Raw genomic sequence first — 11,239 nt, 5'->3', positions numbered from 1 at the left:
CCTTTAACGTTAAAAGGTGCTTTGTGGGCGGCACGGTGGTGCAGTGGTTAGCATGGCTGCCTCACGGTGCCAAGGACCCGGGTTCGATCCCGGCCCCGGGTCAATTTCGTGTGGAGTTTGCACATTCTCCCCATATCTGCGTGGGTTTCACCCCCACAACCCAAAGATGTGCAGGGTCGGTGTATTGGCCACGCGGAATTGCTCCTTAATTGGAAGAAAAAGAATTGGGTACTCTAAATTTATAAAACAAAATTAAACGGTGCTTAAGGGGAAGCATTTAAAGCAGAGTATGATACCAAGCCAAGGAAGGAAATTTTAGGCCAAATGACCAAAAGCCTGATCAAAGAGATAGGCTTTAAAGGTGTCTCAAAGATGGACTGCAAGGTAGAGAGGCGGACGGGTGTAGGTATTCCAGAAGGTGGAGCCTAGGTGACTGAAAGCGAGCCATCAGTGGTGGAACAATTAAAATCAGCAATGCCTCATGACGCCGAGGTCCCAGGTTCGATCCCGGCTCTGGGTCACTGTCTGTGTGGAGTTTGCACATTCTCCCCGTGTTTGCGTGGGTGTCGCCCCCACAACCCAAAAGATGTGCAAGGTAGGTGGATTGGCCACGCTAAATTGCCCCTTAATTGGAAAACAAAACATGAATTGGGTACTCTAAATTTATATATTTTTTAAATCAGCAATGTTCAAGAGGCCATAATTAGAGGAACACAGATAATAATCTTTATTGTCACAAGTAGGCTTACATTAACACTGCAATGACATTACTGTGAAAATCCCCAAGTCGTCACATTCCGGCACCTGTTCGGGTACACAGAGGGAGAATTCAGAATGTCCAATTCACCTAACAAGCTCGTCCTTGGCGACTTGTGGGAGGAAGCCGAGCACCCGGAAGAAACCCACGCAGACACAGGGATAACATACAAACTCCACACAGACACAAACTCCACACAGACAGTGACCCAAGCCAGGAATTGAACCTGGAACCCTGGAGCTGTAAGCAACAGTGCTAACCACTGTGCTAGCATGCCGCTCATAACTCAGAAGGTTGTGGAGCTGGAGGAGGTCACACGGACGGGTTTTCCATCGGCTGAAACAAAACCTCAAGATTCCCACAGGGCAGGAATTCTGTAAAATATTGCACACATACAGGCTGTCGGAGTGTATGTCTGCGGGGATTGGAAAAGAGTCGGGGTGCTGAATTACATAGGCTATGGCTGCGCGTTCTGCTGCTTGTGAACCTAGGTGGCTGGGCAATTTTAAAGAGATCTCTTCTAGTGGGCGTCCCTGCGCGTCTTCCACGTAAGTTCCACAACCAGTAATTTTAACTCCATTTTAGATTGTGAAAGAACCGTCTACATAAATTTTTTAAGTATCCTTTGTGGTTTGGGAATCCTGTGTCTTACATCCTGCTCGTGGGTGTAGTGACTTTGGGATAAAGGGTCCTGTGTGGTGTTGGGCTGCTATGATCTGGCACTCATGTGGGGTCCCTGCATATTGGAGATTACCGGCCAGAAATGTGTGGGTTTTGGTGCGTTTTGCCGTAATGTCCCTGCCTTGTAATAGTAGTGTCCAGCGAGCTGCTCTGATTTGGTTGACTGAACCGTCCTTTAATCTACCATCTAGTAATAGTTATGTGGGGAGGTGCTCGGTCAAGATCGTGACTGGGTTGAGGCCTGTGATGTACGCAAAGTACTGTACTGCCCAAAAGACTGCAAGCAAGTGCCGTTCGCAGGCTGAGAATCCTTGCTCTATGGGGTCAAATACTCTTGAGGCATAGGCTACGGGTCCTAAGTGATCGTGTCGTTCTTGCAGGAGCACTGCTGATAGGGTTCGGTTGGTGGTTGCTAATTCTATGGCACAGGGCAAGTCTGGGTCTGGAACTTGTAAAGCGGGGGCTGTGCCTCGGGTGCGTTTTAAATTGTCAATGGCGTCTGTGTTAAAGAATAAGGAGGGTAACATGATCTTGGTTCCGGGGGGGGGGGTGGGGGTGGGGGGGGGGGGGGGGGGGGGGGGGGGGGTGAAGGGAGTCTTTAAGAAGTTCTATAGTAAACTATACGAGTCGGAGCCCCCGATGGGAGCGGAAGGGATGAGGCAATGTTTGGACCAGTTGAGGTTTCCAAAGGTGGAAGAGGACCTGGTGGAGGGGCTGGGGGCCTCGATTGAATTGGAGGAGATTGTCAAGGGTATAGAGGGCATACAATCGGGTAAAGCCCTGGGCCGGATGGTTACCAAGTAGAATTCTATGAGAAATTTTCGGAAATATGGAGCCCACTCCTGATGAGGGCCTTCAATGAGGCTAGAGAGAAATGAATCCTCCCCCCAACAATGTCACAGGCCTTGATCTCACTCATTCTTAAACGAGGCAAGGACCTGGAACATTGCGGGTCATACAGGCCGATTTTGCTTTTAAACATGGATGTCAAATTGCTAGCTAAGATTCTGGCCACAAGAATTGAGGATTGCGTCCCAGGGGCGATAGAGGAAGACCAGACTGGGTTTGTTAAAGGGAGACAACTGGCGGTGCCGAAATTCCGCAACTACTACTGGGCGGCCAATATAGCTATGATTAGGAAATGGGCGTTTGGGGGGGGGGGGGAGCGCGGCGGTCGAGGAGCTGGAGGCGGCATCATGTAAAGGTACTAGTCTGGGAGCTTTGATAACGGCTCCTTTGCCATTCTCGCCGACCCGTTACTCCACATGTCCTGTGGTGGTGGCGACACTGGATCTGGGACAGTGGAGGAGGTAAAAGAAGGTGGAGGGAGCGTCGATCTGGACCCGGTCTGGGTAGGATGGATGGTGGGTTCCAGAGCTGGCAGAGGACAGGCATCAGAAGGATGGGAGACCTGTTCATAGACAGAAGCTTTCCCAGTTTGAAGGCGCTAGAGGACAAATTTAATCTGCCACCAGGAAACGCCTTTAAATATCTGCAAGTACGAGCCTTCCTGAAAAAAACAGGTAGTGGCCTTTCCGACGCTGCCGCCACTGAGGATACAGGACAGGGTGGTCTCCGGCACCTGGGTGGGGGAGGGGAAGGTGTCGGATATCTACCAGGAACTACAGGAGGCGGAGGAAACCCCGGTCGAGGAGCTCAAGGGCAAGTGGGAGGAGGAGCTAGGTGAGGAGTTGGAAGCGGGTCTGTGGGCAGAGGTCCTGGGCAGGGTTAATTCCTCCTCATCATGTGCCAGGCTCAGTCTAATTCAATTTAAGGTGGTCCACCGGGCACACATGACGGCAGCGAGAATGAGCAGGTTTTTTGGGGTGGAAGACAGTTGTATGAGGTGCAAGGGCAGCCCTGCAAACCATGTCCACATGTTTTGGGCATGCCCGGAGCTTAGAGAGTTCTGGCAAAGGTTTGCGAGGGCAATGTCCAAGGTGCTTAACACACGGGTGGTGCCGAGTCCAGAGATAGCGATCTTTGGAGTGTCAGAAGACCCGGGAGTTCAGGGGGCGAAAGAGGCCGGCGTCTTGGCCTTTGCCTCCCTAGTAGCCCGGAGACGGATCTTATTAATGTGGGGGGACTCGAAGCCCCCGAGTGTAGAGACCTGGGTTAGTGACATGGCTGGGTTTCTCAGCCTCGAGAAAATAAAGTTCGCCTCAAGAGGGTCTACGCTAGGGTTCTCTCGGGGGTGGCAGCCGTTCATCGACTTTCTCGGGGAAAATTAAAATGTCAGCAGCAGCAGCAATCCATAGGGGGTGGGTGAGTGCTTCATTGGGATGGTGTGGTAAGACTGAGTCGCGTGGTGTAATGTCTATTTAATTGTTATTGTATATTCTCTTTTTGCACTATGTTAATGTTCACGAAGTTTGTTTTGTTATTATTGTTACAACAGTTTTATTATGAAAAATTCTGCAAAACTTTAATAAAAATACTTTTTTTTTTTTTTTTTAAATGGCTGTGGAAGCCAATCCCATGGGGCGCTCTTTTTAAGGAGCTCTGAGAGTGGGGCTGCTTTGGTGGCAAAACCATCTATACAATTTCTGCAATATCCTACCAAACCTCGGAATGACCGGAGTGCAGTGACATTTTGGGGCAGGGGCAATTTAACGATGGACTCGATCCGTTTTTGCTCAATTTCTCTCTTCCCGTGGGTGATGATGGTGCCTAAATAAAGAATCTTTTCCTTTAAAATCTGGGCCTTTTTGGGGTTCACCTTACATCCGATTGATTGCAGTAGGCCTAGTAATTCAGATAAGAGCCCTACCTGTTCCTCTTTTGTGTCCGTTTGCAAGAGCAGATCGTCTACATATTGTATGAGGCATTCGGGTCGGGAAAATTTAGAAAGTCCGTTGGCCAATTGTCGGTGGAAAATGGAGGGGGAGTTATGGAATCCTTGTGGGAGGCATGTCCACGTGTACTGCTGCCCTTAAAACGTAAATGCGAATTTATACTGGCAGGCCCCGTATAACGGGATGGACTAAAAGCCATTGCTGATGTCCAGCACTGTGGAATACTTTGCCTGTACTCCCTGTTTGAGCATGGTCGCGGGACTCGTGGCAACAGTGGGGGCTGCTAAAGGGGTTACCTTATTAAGTTCTCGGTAGTCGATCGTTAGTCGCCATGAACCATCGGGCTTTTTTACGGGCCAAATTGGGGCATTATTTGTGGAAGCTACGGGTCGAATAACTCCTTGGTCTAACAAACTGTTAATAACCTTCAAAATCTCACCCTAGTGCGGGATCCTCCTGTGTCCCAAAGAAAATCAACTGTATGTCCCCGGACTGTGCCTGTAACTACTGGTCTGCCTGTGTGAGTCACAGACCCAAGTTGGGGAGTCCGAACACCATCAATCTAGGGAGTTAAACGCTAAGTTGTCTGAACGGGCACTAACATTATGCATGGGCCTAACATTGTTCCTCGGGGGTGGGGGGGCGTTTGGTTGTTGGTATCGTTGATGGTTCGGGGGGTTTTGTCGGCAATCAAGGGCGTAATGTCCTACGTGGCCACAATTGTAACAACCTCGTGGTGCCTGTGCTCTGGGGTGCTGTTCCTTGTGTCTACCCTCGTTTATCCATGCTGGGTCTTGACTGGGTGCATGTTTGCTTTTGCATCGTCCTGATCTGTCCGTCGGTGTAGGGTTTGTTCCCATGCTCTAGAAAGTCGTTTAAGTACCCAAAACTCATTGTGTGTGTGGTCTGCGGGGTCGTAGTTTACACAAGCCTTTTGCCCTGCGTCTGTGGCATGCGGGACCATTTATTGGTGTCCTCCTCATTTAGGCATGCGCGGTTCAATTGTCCGTAGACTGCCATGAAATGAATCCATAGATGACCAGCAAACGCGGTCGGGTGTTCTCCCTTCTTTTGCCTGCAGCGATTTAAACCCTCGACTGGATCTCCGTTGTTATACCCGATGGCATCTAATATGGCTGTTTTCATTTCCTGTAGGGTTCCTCCTGCTACATTTTGGTGTTCTGGCAAAACTGACCTTACAGACTGGCTAAGGCTCATTACTATTAGCTTTACTTCCTCCCTCTCATCTAGGCCGTATATAACTTTTTGTTGGCGTACCTCCTCAAAGAAGCTGTGCGGTTCTGCGGTGGGCTGGAATGGAATAATTTTTGTGCAAGCGTCTCTTAATTGCGTTATGGATAGTGGGGTGGTGTAAACGATATCAGGCTCCTCCTGATCCGATGACCTGCGTTCCGTGGTAACCGGATTCATGGGGTCGAATTGTGAGTGGGGGTGTGTGCTGCCTGTGCAGTCGGTGCTGTGGGTGCTTTTCTTTTTGGGGCATGGGGGGTTCGATTTTGATTTCCCGTGTCCTCTACGTATTTTTGGGTGCTTTCGTATAACTCTTGCCAATCGGGAGCATCTTCCTCATCTAAATCCTGCCCGAAAGTGTACCTGAAGCCATTCTGTACTGAGCGTAGCGACTGTAACTTTTCTATCTTCTGTTGGCATTTAGCATGGTCAACGGTACTCTGCCTCTGTTCCTTAGTGGAGTTGTGGAGCGCTCTCAAAGCTACTTTTAAATCTGTGCATTTGCTAGTTAGCTGGGCGACCTGTTCTGTTTCCTCTCTTACCAGGACTGCGCGCTGTGTATCTTGGTAGGCTTTATCATACTGGGTCTGGAAGCTACTAAGGTGAACTAGACAAGATTGATGTGCGCGTTTTACATTGTCATTTCCTTATCCTTAGCTGCTAACTGTTCCCGGAGTGGCTCAATTATCTTCTCGCTTTCGTTACTGTTTCCCTCGTTCTTTTCTTCCTTCTTAATTAACTGCCTATGGCACTATTGCTATCTGACTTTCCCTACATTATTCTTGTGGACCTCGCTTAGGTTCTCCCACCAAGTCTGTCCTATCTTTCTGGGACCTGTCTCATCATTAGCGCAAACATTCGACCAAAGGGGCCATCCTTTCCCCTTTAAGTATTTCCTTAACTTTTCCTCCCATATGGGCACTGCTCTGCTCTGTTGGTCGCTGCGACCTTGGGTTCCTGTGGATTCATCAATCTTTCCATTGCTTTAGTGGCCATTACTTCTCTTATCTCTTTCTCCACTTTTAATTTGGGACAGGGAATAAGGCGGCGATTTGAACAGCGGGTATGGCTTAAACTATTTTCCTGCTCACAATCCCTCGGTAGTTGTACACAATTCTAACGAGTTTACCTTACTCTTCCTGTTAGGTATGCATGCAGGTTAGTACACACTTTCAAAATTTGGTTATTTGGTCAATATGGGACTTGCACTTGTGGTTCTTTCTCTTTCTCGCAATTGGATTCAAAGTTTGTGGGTTCTCTCGGAGTGACAAAGTCACTTCTAATCGAGTCCCGGCAGAGTCGCCAATAATGTTGCTCTATTTATTTATCTCGGTGAACCACAAGCCTTTCCCTTACATCGATCAAATGATCACACAACCAGTTAGTTAGTTCAAAAGATGGTTTATTTACATACACAAGAGTTATCTCAACATGCAAACACAATATCTACTACGGGTTAAACTACACCTGTCAGCTACAATAACCTATACTTAACTTCAGGGCGACCGACACTGTGCAAATGGATAAAGGCCTTTATCTGGATTTCACTTGGCTGGTTCAAAGAAAGTGGCTTTGTCTCTGCTGGGCTCACCCGTCAGGTAGCGATCATTGGTCTTGAACTTAGCTGGCCGTTCCTGCTGCAATTGGGTGGCACAGGCCAGATCCAAGAGAGACAGAACACATGGCTGCGCTCTCTTTTATCCCTCTGGGATTTCATGCTCTTTGGGGCGGTCCTTAACCTTGGACCCAATAGTTCGACAGGGCTCTGATCACTCTCTTCGATTTTGGCCAATAAAGGGGTGAGTCCTTAGCGGTCATTGACCTTGGCAGTTGTGCTTTCTGAGTAAGGGGAGTGGCGCCGATCAGTCTGTGGCTGTACCGGTTGCTTGACTGGTATTCTATTGTCCTGGGAAAATGGGCCATTAAAATGTAAACGAGCAGGGGTTTTGGTACGGTCTGGTTACCTGTGTTTTAGATACACATAGGTTGTGTATCTGTCTGAGTCCTGGGTTGGGGATCATTCCCATGGTCCTTTGCAGGTGGCCATCTTAGATGGCTACAGATCCTTAAAGAAGTGCCCACATTCACAGGTAATGAATATCTGGCCCTATACGATTGTGTGTTAACTTTAAAGTGTAAATGGGGCTAAGGCCCGAGAGATTGTCCACACCTCAATCTTTTCCCCCTCCAGAATGAAAGGCTGCCTGTTCGATGCTTTGCAAACTCAGTCTTGGAGGTGGTGGGGTGGGTATGGTTTGGGGGCAATGTAGCATCTCTCGCAATGGGTGGCCCTGAACTCTTGAAGTAGCCTTGATGGAATAAGGAGAATCACTGGAAGTCTGCCTTCATAGACTTAGGTGTGCAGCCTGGGATGTGGGGGGTGGGGGGGGGGGGGGGGGGCGGGAAGTGGGTAGAAACAATAAACCTCAAATCTTGCTGAAAGAAGATACATGTAGCTAAAGCTCTTCATCTGACACTCATCAGGACAGAGGCAAGAATGTCAAATTTCGGATAATTGCAGCAATATTTCGTCCAAATGTCTTTTTAAAAAAATTTCGTCCAGGAGAAAAGTATACTGATTGGTTGCCAAGTTGACTCTAACTGGCCAAAGTGTTGCCATGGAGAAAGCAATGTGGAATGAAAGATCCTCCAAGCTCCTGGGTAATTCAGATAAAAAAATACAAGGCTTGAATATATTCCTTTTGTTTGCAGAGAATTAGCCCCTGCGTATTAGAGTATCGCACTTCGGGGGCAGCACAATGGTGCAGTGGTTAGCACTGCTGCCTAAGCCGCCGAGGTCCCAGGTTCGATCCCGGCTCTGGGTCACTGTCCATGTGGAGTTTGCACATTCTCCCCGTGTTTGTGAGGGTTTTGCCCCCACAACCCAAAGATGCGCACGGTAGGTGGATCAGCCATGCTAAATTGCCCCTTAATTGGAAAAAATGAATTGGGTACTCTAAATTTTTTTATTTTTTTTTAAAGTGTATCACCATTCTAGCAAGTATAAATGAGCCACATGACACTCAAAGAACAAAGAACAAAGAACAAAGAAATGTACAGCACAGGAACAGGCCCTTCGGCCCTCCAAGCCCGTGCCGACCATACTGCCAGACTAAACTACAATCTTCTACACTTCCTGGGTCCGTATCCTTCTATTCCCATCCTATTCATATATTTGTCAAGATGCCCCTTAAATGTCCCTATCGTCCCTGCCTCCACTACCTCCTCCGGTAGTGAGTTCCAGGCACCCACTACCCTCTGCGTAAAAAACTTGCCTCGTACATCTACTCTAAACTTTGCCCCTCTCACCTTAAACCTATGCCCCCTAGTAATTGACCCCTCTACCCTGGGGAAAAGCCTCTGACTATCCACTCTGTCTATGCCCCTCATAATTTTGTATACCTCTATCAGGTCGCCCCTCAACCTCCTTCGTTCCAGTGAGAACAAACCGAGTTTATTCAATCGCTCCTCATAGCTTATGCCCTCCATACCAGGCAACATTCTGGTAAATCTCTTCTGCACCCTCTCTAAAGCCTCCACATCCTTCTGGTAGTGTGGCGACCAGAATTGAACACTATACTCCAAGTGTGGCCTAACTAAGGTTCTATACAGCTGCAACATGACTTGCCAATTCTTATACTCAATGCCCCGGCCAATGAAGGCAAGCATGCCGTATGCCTTCTTGACTACCTTCTCCACCTGTGTAGCCCCTTTCAGTGATCTGTGGACCTGTACTCCTAGATCTCTTTGACTTTCAATACTCTTGAGGGTTCTACCATTCACTGTATATTCCCTACCTGCATTAGCCCTTCCAAAATGCATTACCTCACATTTGTCCAGGTTAAACTCCATCTGCCATCTCTCCGCCCAAGTCTCCAGACAATCTAAATCCTGCTGTATCCTCAGACAGTCCTCATCGCTATCCGCAATTCCACCAACCTTTGTGTCGTCTGCAAACTTACTAATCAGACCAGTTACATTTTCCTCCAAATCATTTATATATACTACAAAGAGCAAAGGTCCCAGCACTGATCCCTGTGGAACACCACTGGTCACAGCCCTCCAATTAGAAAAGCATCCCTCCATTGCTACCCTCTGCCTTCTATGGCCTAGCCAGTTCTGTATCCACCTTGCCAGTTCACCCCTGATCCCGTGTGACTTCACCTTTTGTACTAGTCTACCATGAGGGACCTTGTCAAAGGCCTTACTGAAGTCCATATAGACAACATCTACTGCCCTACCTGCATCAATCATCTTAGTGACCTCCTCGAAAAACTCTATCAAGTTAGTGAGACACGACCTCCCCTTCACAAAACCGTGCTGCCTCTCACTAATACGTCCATTTGCTTCCAAATGGGAGTAGATCCTGTCTCGAAGAATTCTCTCCAGTAATTTCCCTACCACTGAAGTAAGGCTCACCGGCCTGTAGTTCCCGGGATTATCCCTGCCACCCTTCTTAAACAGAGGAACAACATTGGCTATTCTCCAGTCCTCCGGGACATCCCCTGAAGACAGCGAGGATCCAAAGATTTCTGTCAAGGCCTCAGCAATTTCCTCTCCAGCCTCCTTCAGTATTCTGGGGTAGATCCCATCCGGCCCTGGGGACTTATCTACCTTAATATTTTTTAAGACACCCAACACCTCGTCTTTTTGGATCACAATGTGACCCAGGCTATCTACACCCCCTTCTCCAGACTCAACATCTACCAATTCCTTCTCTTTGGTGAATACTGATGCAAAGTATTCATTTAGTACCTCGCCCATTTCCTCTGGCTCCACACATAGATTCCCTTGCCTATCCTTCAGTGGGCCAACCCTTTCCCTGGCTACCCTCTTGCTTTTTATGTAAGTGTAAAAAGCCTTGGGATTTTCCTTAACCCTATTTGCCAATGACTTTTCATGACCCCTTCTAGCCCTCCTGACTCCCTGCTTAAGTTCCTTCCTACTTTCCTTATATGCCACACAGGCTTCGTCTGTTCCCAGCCTTTTAGCCCTGACAAATGCCTCCTTTTTCTTTTTGACGAGGCCTACAATATCATTCGTCATCCAAGGTTCCCGAAAATTGCCGTATTTATCTTTCTTCCTCACAGGAACATGCCTGTCCTGTATTCCTATCAACTGACACTTGAAAGCCTCCCACATGTCAGATGTTGATTTGCCCTCAAACATCCGCCCCCAATCTATGTTCTTCAGTTCCCGCCTAATATTGTTATAATTAGCCTTCCCCCAATTTAGCACATTCATCCTCGGACCACTCTTATCCTTGTCCACCAGTACTTTAAAACTTACTGAATTGTGGTCACTGTTACCGAAATGCTCCCCTACTGAAACATCTACCACCTGGCCGGGCTCATTCCCCAATACCAGGTCCAGTACCGCCTCTTCCCTAGTTGGACTGTTTACATATTGTTTTAAGAAGCCCTCCTGGATGCTCCTTACAAACTCTGCCCCGTCTAAGCCCCTGGCACTAAGTGAGTCCCAGTCAATATTGGGGAAGTTGAAGTCTCCCATCACCACAACCCTGTTGTTTTTACTCTTTTCCAAAATCTGTCTACCTATCTGCTCCTCTATCTCCCGCTGGCTGTTGGGAGGCCTGTAGTATACCCCCAACATTGTGACTGCACCCTTCTTATTCCTGATCTCTACCCATATAGCCTCACTGCCCTCTGAGGTGTCCTCTCGACTGATTATATTACATTGGTTGTCAGTGTAGCTATCAGCACACTTGGAATTGTTCAGCAATTGCTGCCCAATC

Source organism: Scyliorhinus torazame, chromosome 8 (genome assembly GCF_047496885.1).
Source record: "Scyliorhinus torazame isolate Kashiwa2021f chromosome 8, sScyTor2.1, whole genome shotgun sequence".
Classification (NCBI taxonomy): Eukaryota; Metazoa; Chordata; class Chondrichthyes; order Carcharhiniformes; family Scyliorhinidae; genus Scyliorhinus; species Scyliorhinus torazame.
The sequence above is the reverse complement of the archived record's forward strand: the minus strand, read 5'-3'. Positions refer to the sequence as shown.